The 10,400-nt window shown below is 41.0% G+C and overlaps 1 non-coding gene across 1 annotated transcript; it reads right to left on the bottom strand.

The window, feature by feature from the left end:
• Positions 1-3,575: 3,575 nt before the first annotated feature.
• Positions 3,576-3,682, bottom strand: LOC126685191 (small nucleolar RNA R71). Its single transcript, XR_007643304.1, has one exon. It is a non-coding gene; the product is annotated as a small nucleolar RNA R71 (small nucleolar RNA).
• Positions 3,683-10,400: the final 6,718 nt, after the last annotated feature.

Below are 10,400 nucleotides of genomic sequence, written 5' to 3' on the forward strand. Positions count from 1 at the left end.
TATGGTGCTTCCTGTGGTGACGTTATGTTACTATATGCGACTCTTTTTTATATTAATTGAACTTTTCTTTTAGGTGTAATCATCCAAAAATATCTCAAAATCAAACAATATAGTCCTTTATTTTTATTTCCGTCAATAATTTAGTTTCTCCATCCATTTTTAGTGTTAATTAACTGAGTCAAAGAAATCAAGTGTATATTAATTTTCAAATATAAATGACGAAATAGTTAATAAAAACAAAACGAGCGATCATATAATTTTTTTGTTTAGATTAACTTTTTTTAGTTTAGTTATTTGACTTGGTTGACTAAAATCAAAAATGGATGGAAAGATTAAATCGTTGACAAAAATAAAAATGAGAAATTATATCGTTTGATTTTCAAAAAAAGGAATGAAAATATGAATTATAATATACGTGCGACATTACTATAATTGAAGAAATTACTCTAAATGAAACGATGATAACCATGCTTAAAATGGTTTATAGTTCAGTAATTGTAATATTTTTAACCCTCTAAATTGATGGATGTGGTTCGATAGGTATTTGAAATGGAAATATCTATAAGTCTCTTAAACTGAAAATAAATAGGAATCAAATCACTTGCTTGTTGATTTATTTTCCACTAACTTTTAAGTCTAACTTCCATTATTAATCATAAGATCTTATTTTCTGATTAGAAGAAACCCTGTTTTTTTTCTATCGATATAATTAGTAGATCTAGAGCAAACAATTGATCTAGCAATTATTTCAAACATAGATTAAGAATTCAAATCTTGGAAAAAAAATATATACATGTCAAATCAAGTGTTTTAAAAAGCGGACCAAACCGACCGGTCAAATTGATTTAACCGAGAACCGGCCAATGGTCGGATATAAAACTGTAAAAAAACCTGATCTTTTGGTTGGACCGGATTGAACCGGTAAAAAAAACTGGATGTTAAACCGGTAAAAAACTCGTGAACCATATTTTATTTTATTTTAAAAAAATTATTAAACAGGTTGAACCGGTTATTGAACCACATTAATATTTGCGGAGTGAGCTTATTGAATCTAAACATACAATTAAATAATATTTTTTCTATTGATATAACATTATTAATTACTTATGTAGATGAATTTGATCGGTTCAGTCCACGGATAATATAATAGAGATAGTCTACTTAAAAATTCTCAAAAAATTAGTGTAACTTGCTTGTTAGGGTTCTTATTAGTTGGCTAATTAAAACGTTTTTCTCTTGTTACGGTGAAACTTTACAATCGTTTTCCCAGCAATGATCTGATAGGAGTATTTTACTCCTATATTTAGGGTCGATTTTAGTCGGTTTTTATTATGTGTAGTATTGTTTTTATACATTATTTGGCGTTTTTACGTTTAATGGTGTTTGTTAGTATTTCAGTGGAAATTAGGTGAAAACCGACTATTTGGGGCAAAATTATGGTGGATTGCGTGTACGAGTGAAAAGCGTAGCTTGCGGACGAAGGAATTGAAGTTACGAACGAGATTGAGGATTGTTCCGTTCGAAAAAGATGAGTTCCGAACGGAAGACATGCAGAATGAGCATGAGTCCCGAACGGAAAAGCCTTGTCCCGTTCGGGACTCAAGAAGGAATCTGATATCAAAAGCTCTCGGTTACAAGTTTTTCGAACGTGAAGGGGTTGTTCCGTTCGGAAAAGAGGAAAATTAGGCATGTCACGAACGGAACAAAAGGCTTCCCGAACGGAACAAGAGTAAAACACGCGTGCTTCAGGATTTGATTTGGACTGAAATTCTTCTTCAACTCACAATTCCAACTCCTATTACAAATTGATTTGCAATACAAATTAGAAGACTCCGGAACTTCTCCTACTATATAAAGACCTTGTACTAGACTCAATTTAACACGTAGAATAATTTAGACTACTTTAGTTTTATTTTCATTCTCTTAAAATAGCGTTTAAGCTTCTATTTCTCAGCAGTTTATAAGTAGTTTATTATTAGTTTCTGCAAAGAACGATTGTGAAGATTTCAAGTTTAATCTAGACGATTCTTCCGAAATTGACAACTCCGGTATTTATTGTTCTAATTATGTTTAATTCTTCATCTTCTTCTTTGTTTAATTTAAGCTTAAGCATGTGTAACTAAATCCTTTGTTCGGGGATTGATATGAACACTTAGACTAGTTTTCGAATTGGATTAGGATTTATTAAGTGAGTAAAATTGTGTTTTAATTACTAAGATTAATGCTTGAATTAATTTGATCACTTAGTTCATGATTTTGTGTTTAATTAACTAATTGAGAGATTGTTAATTAGATAGACATAGGTAATTAAAAACTTAGAGGAAAACACCGTGAGAGCGGGTTGGAATTTAGGTAGTCGTTGAGTTTGCTTCATAATTACAATTTAGTTATTTAATTCAGTTTTAATATTGTGAGAGCAAGTTAATAATTGATTAGCTAATTAGGTTGTGATTTTATTTGAATCTTTGAGGCTTGAGAGAGCGGGATTCGGTGCATTAGAATAGCTCGATTCACAATAAAATCACTAGATAAATTTTTAATCCATTCTTCTACTAGTTTATTTGGAATTATCAATTCTTGAGCTTTTTACCATTATTGTTTATTCTTCAATTTATTTGTTTGATTTCAGATTTTTAGTCTAATTACTTGAGTTAAATTCACTTAGATTATAATTAGTTTACACAAATCCATTTATTTTCCTACTAGCCAATTAAAGAATATTAGAAATTAGTTGTTTAGTTCATTGTTCCTTGTGGGATCGATACTTGGTCTTCCAAGTTATATTACTTGCGCGATATCGTACACTTGCGATTATTTGCCAACAAGTTTTTGGCGCCGTTGCCGGGGAGCAATCGCAATTAAATTAATTAAAAGTATCTTATTCTTAGATTGAGTTAGTTTTATTTAATTTTAGTTATTTTTATATACTTTGTGATTCTTGGATTTTACGTTGGTTTTCTTGTTTTTGTTTGCGCAGGAGTTTTGGTTAGTGTATGCCTAATACACGACGTGCCAGAAAACCGCTAGAACCGTTTCAGTCAGATTTAACTTCCTTCGAAAGAAGTATCCGAAAAACAGCGCGGAAATCCAAAACAATGGAGGACGACCGTAACCCTCCGTTGAATCACGAGGGGATTGTTCCACCACCACTACATGATGGCCTAGCTCTTAATAGGCCAAACGAGAGGGTCGCCCCTCTTCCCGCAAGACGTACCTTGGGTGAATTCTTCTTACCCAACGTCGACAACGCCAACTATGGATGCTTTGCACCTCCTATACTCGCTAACAATTTTGAAATCAAGCCGGGAACGATTCAACTACTTGAGAGTCGTTGTCAATTTTATGGGTTGGAACGCGAGGATCCAAACGCCCATCTTTCAAAATTCACGGAGGTATGCAACACATTCAAAATCCATAATGTGACGGAGGATCAAATCAAGCTTCGTCTTTTTCCTTTCTCTTTGAGGGATAAGGCGAGGAATTGGATTCAATCACTTCCAAGCACCTCAATCACAACATGGAAGCAATTGGCACAAGCTTTTCTCAATAAGTATTTCTCTATGGGTAAGACCGCAAGGATGACCAAGGAAATTATAGATTTTCTCCAATTACATGGTGAATCTCTATACCAAGCTTGGGAACGTTTCAAAGAGCTTCAAAGAAATTGTCCGCATCATCATCTAGGAAGGGAGCATCTTATCTCTATTTTCTACAATGGTACCAATGAGGCTACACGGGCAACAATTGATGCGGCATCGGGAGGATCACTTATGAAGAAAACTTATGATGAGGCCAATAACTTGCTAGAGGAACTCGCTACAAATAGTTGTTCTTGGTCAACCGAGCGGTTGAGGCAACCACCTCAAAAGGGTATAATGACCCTCGAGCAAACCCAAGAATTTGAAGCAATGAAAGCGAAGAATGCGACACTTCTAGCACAACTCGAGATGTACAAACAACAAGCAAATCAAAGGAATGCTCAACTTGCGGTAGTTCAAATGGGTTGCGAGACTTGTGATGGGCACGATCATTCGGGAATGGATTGCCCCGTCCTACATCAAAACTCAAATGAGCAAGTCAACTATGTCAATGGGCAAAGGCAAGGCAATGACCCATATTCCAACACCTATAATCCGGGGTGGAGGAATCATCCTAATTTTTCGTGGAGGGAAAATGCGGGTCAAGCCAATGCCAACCCGAATATGGGAGGAGCAAATTTTCAAGGAGGAAACCGTGGTCCACAAAACCAAGGCAACTTCAACAACTACCGACCACAACCCCCACCCGGTTTTCAAAATCGGAACACGGATGAGGGGAGCAAGATTGACAAGCTTATTGAGGAAGTTAGAACCGGTTTTAAGAACCAAGCTTCCGTCAATCACCATCTCGAGACTCAAATTTCTCAACTTGCCATCTCGCTTCAAAATAGAGCTCAAGGGGGTTTACCGTCTACAACGGAGTCAAATCCAAGGGAGCAAGTAAAAGCCATTGAACTCCGAAGCGGGAAAGAACTTGATGATCCACATGCAAGTAAAGAGAAAGCGATCGATCTAACAATGGGAACAAATGAGGAGGAAGTAACCGAACTTCCATATGTAAAACCGCCACCTCCTCCTCCATTTGTACCAAAGGTCCCTTTCCCGGGACGATTGAAGAAGACGCCGGATAACCAAAAATTCCATAAATTTCTGGAAATTTTCAAGAAACTCCAAATCAATATAAGCTTTGCGGATGCTTTGCGTGAGATGCCTCAATACGCGAAGTTCCTCAAAGAAATCATAACGAAGAAAAGGAGTTGGGACGACAAAGGCACAATTTCCCTAACGGAAAATTGTAGCTCACTCATCCTTAGTGACTTGCCCACCAAGCTTAAGGACCCAGGGAGTTTTACAATTCCATGCAAAATAGGCGATTTAAATTCAATTAATTGTCTATGTGATTTAGGGGCAAGCATCAATCTAATGCCTTTGTTTCTTTTCAGGGATATTTTTGGTGATCAAACTTTGAAGCAAACATCAATGATGCTTCAATTGGCGGACCACTCCCTAAAAAAGCCATACGGAGTGGTAGAAGATGTTCTAGTCAAAGTAGACAAATTCATCTTTCCGGTGGATTTTGTCGTACTTGACTATGCGGCGGATAAAACATGCCCTATGATTCTTGGGCGTCCTTTCATGAACACGGGGAGGGCATTGATAGATGTGCACGCCTGTAATATCCCGTAAAATTTTAAATTTATTTTGTTTAATTTCCGACGTGGTTCCGGATGTATTTTGTGGGGTATTTGAAGTTTTGTAAATTTTGTGGTTCGATTCATTTTTGGTTCGATTTAAAATAATTAAAATTTAAAAAAAAAATATTCTCCTTTGGGTCTTGGTTCAACCAAATGGTTGAACCAAGGGATAAACCAGGTCTCTTACGAGACCTGGTGAAATTCCGTAAGGTCCCGTACGGGACTGGGCCTGTCCCGTACGGGACTGTGCAAAATTTGCACTGGTCCCGTTCGGGACCAGGCCTTTTCCCGAACGGGATCAGGCAAATTTTTGCACAGTCCAGGTCTGCTTATGGACCCCTTCGCCCGGCCCTGTTCGCACTCGTTTTCGACCCGCTTACACTCGTTATTTAAAAGCGACTTCTAAACAGAAAATATTCACCACTCATCACTGAAACCCTAGCCGTTTTCCGCTTGTCATTTCGCTGAGTATCGAATCCGTAATCATCCTCCAAAGTTGCTGTTCGATCGAAATCAAAACCGTTCGATTCCAGACGATCTAGACTCACGTACCTACGTTTCCCTACCTCAGTTTCGCTGAACGACTCGTCTACTGTTCGTGCTTCTGAGGCGAACCAGAGTTAGTTGCTTGCCGGTATTTCACGTGGATTAGCAAGCAGGTTATTATCTGAGAGAGTCTGGTGATCTCCGCATTTACTTTTCCTCGGAGGTTCCTTTTATTTTAATAAAATTGTAAAACTGTTTTATTCTTAGACCGCAGTAGTAACTAGACGTCCTTGTTATTATTATTTATTTTGTCGGATTGGTTCGACTGGTTACATTGCTTTGGCATGTTATATTATTTATATTGGTTCATGATAAATCTATTTTAGAATCAGAATTGAATAAGCATGTTATATTAATTGTTGATTATTATATCTGCTAGATTAGGTTGAAGTCTCGGTTGCCCCCGAGCATTGGTTTTTCTGCAGGTTTATGTGTTTATGATTTATTTGGAGGCTAGCTACGGGTTTCGGTACTACATTACCCATACCCTAGCGCCGGTCGCGATTCATGAAAATGGGTCGTGACAAACTTGGTATCAGAGCTTTGGTTTCAAACCAAGGCCATTGCTTGCTATGTGTTTACTCTGTTAAATTTGGTTGTGTCTTAGGAACTACTGCGGATATAGGATTCTGTCATGTCTTTAAAAACGTCATCTTTTGATTTTAAAACTTTCTGCCTACACCAATAGGAATGCGTCGAGTCAGTCATTATTTGTTGATTTGATGCTTTTAATTGTTAATGCTATTTCACTTGGGTGAACATTTTATTGCTGTTGATTTCTTGGGAAATCCTATATGTTGCTTGTTTTGTTCATACTTGGGTATGAAATATCTGTTATTTAAATTGTTGTTGTTCAATCTTAGGATATGGACAACGTTATTCGTACTCGTGCTCGTGCTGCGGCAGAGCAAGAAGCTGTGGCTGATGATGCGATTTCCATGGAAGTCGATCAGAACGCACCACCAGTTCAGGCAAATGCTGGACGTGGTCGAGGTGGAGGTGCTGGCAGAGGTAGAGGTGCTGGTAGAGGCAGAGGAGCTGGTGCTGGTAGAGGTGGAGCTAGAGGGCGCGGTGCAGCAGGTGTTCAGGCACCGAATGTGCAGCAGGCACCAGGGGTGCAGCAAGCACCAAATTTGCAAGCATTCGACTTCACTACTTTCTTGGCTGGCGTTGTCGAGATGCAGAACAATCAGGCTCTACTGCAGAATCAGTGTAATATACTGGGTCAGTTAGCGCAGCAACAGCAACCTCAGGTTGGTGCTGTAGCTGGTATTGGTGGAATTGCTGGTGTCGGTCATGTTCCAACAGACAGAGAGTTGGTGATGACCTATTTGAAGTTGAATCCGACTTCTTTTGATGGTACTGGGGATGCTCTTGACTTTTTGGAGGAATTTGAGTACAACAGTCAGAGGATTCAAGCGTCTGATCGTCAATCAGTGATGCTTGTGGAAATGTCACTGAAGGGTCCAGCCAAGGATTGGTATCGCGATAACATCAGGCCGGTTATGGATACTTTACCTTGGGCCGATTTTGTGACCAGGTTCAGAGGTTATTATCTACCCTTCTCTGTTACTGAGAGTTTCAGAGAAAAGCTGCTCACTTTGAAGAAGGGGGATAGATCAGTGACAGACTACACTACCGAGTTTGTACGTTTGGGGCGGTTTGCTACAGATCTTCAGGGTGATCAAGAGCGAGTGAACGACCGTTATGTTAGGGGTTTAGGCTCGGAGTTTCTTCCTTTACTGATAGGGACAAACATGGAGTTTGCCCGGTTAGTGGATAGTGCGCGGCGGATGGAGAATTCGATGGTTCAGTTTGGGACGATCTCTGACCCTTTCCAGAATCAGAAGGGAAAGAGTGACGTTCCTAGTGGGGGGCAGCAGGCCCCAGTGCAGCATGGTAGTGGGAACTACTACAGTGGCTCTTCTCAGGCCAACAGGGGGAGTCGTCGGACTCACAACAAAGGGAGGCATAGTGCTAGGAGTGCTCCGTACAGTTCCAGTAGCAGTGGGAGCAACCGTGGTTCAGGACGCGGGTACAGTGGTGGATCGAACATTCCGTTCTGCCAGAATTGCAGACGCAGGCACTATGGTCAGTGTCAGTTAGCTCCTGGAGGTTGTTTTACTTGTGGCCAGCCGGGTCATTTTTCTAGGGAGTGTCCGACATCTGGGCAGCAGATGTCTAACTCCAGTGTGGCGCAGTCATCTTATCAGCAGCAGAGACCTGCGTTTACACAGTCTGTAGGGTACTCTCAACCTGCAGCATCTTTTGGTGGCCAGCGGGGCCGTGGTTCTGGTGGCAGAGGTTTTGGTGGCCGTGGTAACGGTGGTAGAGGTTCCAACGGTTATGGTACTGGACAGAGTTCGCAGCAGCAGCCGCAGGGTCAGGCCAGAGTGTTCGCACTTACTCCTCAGGATGCGCGTGCATCAAATGCTGTGGTGCAAGGTACCATTCCGATTTCTTTTACTGATGCTTTGGTATTATTTGATGCGGGTGCGACCCATTCGTTTGTCTCTACTTGTTTTGCTGGGAAATTGGGTAGAGCACCATCTGTTTTGAATGAACCTCTAGCTGTGTCTACACCTATGTCTGAAGGTGTAGTAGTGGACGTTGTTTATCCTTCGTGTCCAGTGGTTATTCAGGGTAGAGAATTATGTGCTGATTTGATTGTACTTGACGTTCTTTCTTTTGATGTTATCTTGGGGATGGACTGGTTGTCACGCCATTATGCTTCTATTGACTGTCGAGAGAAGTCAGTCGAGTTCAGGATTCCAGGTGGTCTACCTTTTTCCTTTCAGGGAGAAAAGGCAGAAACACCTAAGAATCTGATTTCCGCCATCAAGGCGAAGCGGATGTTAGGCAAGGGTTGCCAGGGTTTTCTTGCTGTGGTTCGTGATTTGGAGGCTGGTGGTAGTGATATGCATAGTGTACCGATAGTGAATGAGTTCACCGATGTGTTTCCAGAGGAATTGCCTGGATTACCACCTGATCGTGATATTGAGTTTTGCATTGATGTGGTTTCTGGTACAGCTCCGATTTCGATACCGCCGTATCGGATGGCTCCTGCAGAGCTGAAAGAGTTGAAGGACCAGTTACAAGAGTTGTTGGATAGCGGGTTCATCAGACCGAGTACTTCTCCGTGGGGTGCTCCAGTTCTGTTTGTGAAGAAGAAAGACGGTTCCTTTCGACTCTGTATCGACTACAGACAGTTGAACAAGGTTACTGTCAAGAACAGATATCCTCTTCCTCGCATCGATGATTTGTTTGACCAGTTGCAGGGTGCGAAGTGTTTTTCCAAGATTGATTTGAGGTCTGGGTATCATCAGCTACGGATCCGTGATGCAGATGTGCCTAAGACTGCTTTCCGGACTCGTTATGGGCATTTTGAGTTTCTGGTTATGTCCTTCGGTCTGACGAACGCACCAGCAGCGTTTATGGATATGATGAACAGAGTGTTCAAGCCGTTTTTGGATCAATTTGTGATCGTCTTCATTGATGACATCTTGATCTATTCTCGGAGTGAGGAGGAGCATGCTTACCATTTGAGGACCATACTACAGACGTTGCGTGAGCATCAGTTGTATGCTAAGTTCTCAAAATGTGAGTTCTGGTTGGATCAGGTTACCTTTCTAGGACACGTGGTGTCGAAAGATGGGATCAAGGTTGATCCGAAGAAGATTGAGGCGGTCATGGATTGGCAAAGGCCAAGGTCAGTTACCGAGATCAGAAGTTTTCTGGGTTTAGCTGGCTACTATCGTCGGTTCGTGCAAGATTTCTCCAGAATATCTGCACCTTTGACTAAACTGACACAGAAGGGTGTCAAGTTTGAGTGGACTGACAAGTGCGAGGCGAGCTTTGAGAAGCTCAAAGAGATTTTGACTACAGCTCCGGTGTTGGCATTGCCTTCTGGCATTGATGGTTTCACAGTGTATTGTGATGCGTCTCGGATTGGTTTGGGTTGCGTTCTGATGCAATATGGCCAGGTGATTGCCTATGCTTCCAGGCAGTTGAAGAAGCATGAGGTGAATTACCCTACTCATGATTTAGAGTTGGCAGCTGTGGTTTTTGCGCTGAAAATTTGGAGGCATTATTTGTATGGTGCTACTTGTGAGATTTTCACTGATCACAAGAGTCTGAAATATATCTTTGATCAGAGAGAGTTGAACTTGAGACAGAGGAGGTGGTTAGAGTTGCTGAAAGACTACGACTGTACTATTCAGTACCATCCTGGTAAGGCTAATGTGGTAGCCGATGCGTTGAGTCGCAAGTCTTCGGGCAGCTTGGCTCATATTTCTGAGATTGGGCGTAGACCCATGGTTAGAGAGTGGCACAGTTTGATAGCTTCAGGCTATGAATTTCAGATTTCTCAGACTGGTTGTTTGTTAGCACAGTTGCAAGTGCAACCCGTTTTGATTGATCGGATCAAAGCTTTACAAGCTGAGGATTCACAGTTGAAACGGATTATTGAGGAAGTTCAGCAGGATGGAAATCCTGAGTTTACTTTTGTGGATGGTGTTCTGAGACATGGTTCGAGACTGTGTGTTCCGGATTCAGATGGTTTGAGGGACCAGATTCTGGAAGAAGCGCACAAGTCTGCTTATAGTGTTCATCCGGGTTCTAC

The sequence above is a fragment of the Mercurialis annua genome, linkage group LG5 (genome assembly GCF_937616625.2).
Source record: "Mercurialis annua linkage group LG5, ddMerAnnu1.2, whole genome shotgun sequence".
NCBI classification, from domain to species: Eukaryota; Viridiplantae; Streptophyta; class Magnoliopsida; order Malpighiales; family Euphorbiaceae; genus Mercurialis; species Mercurialis annua.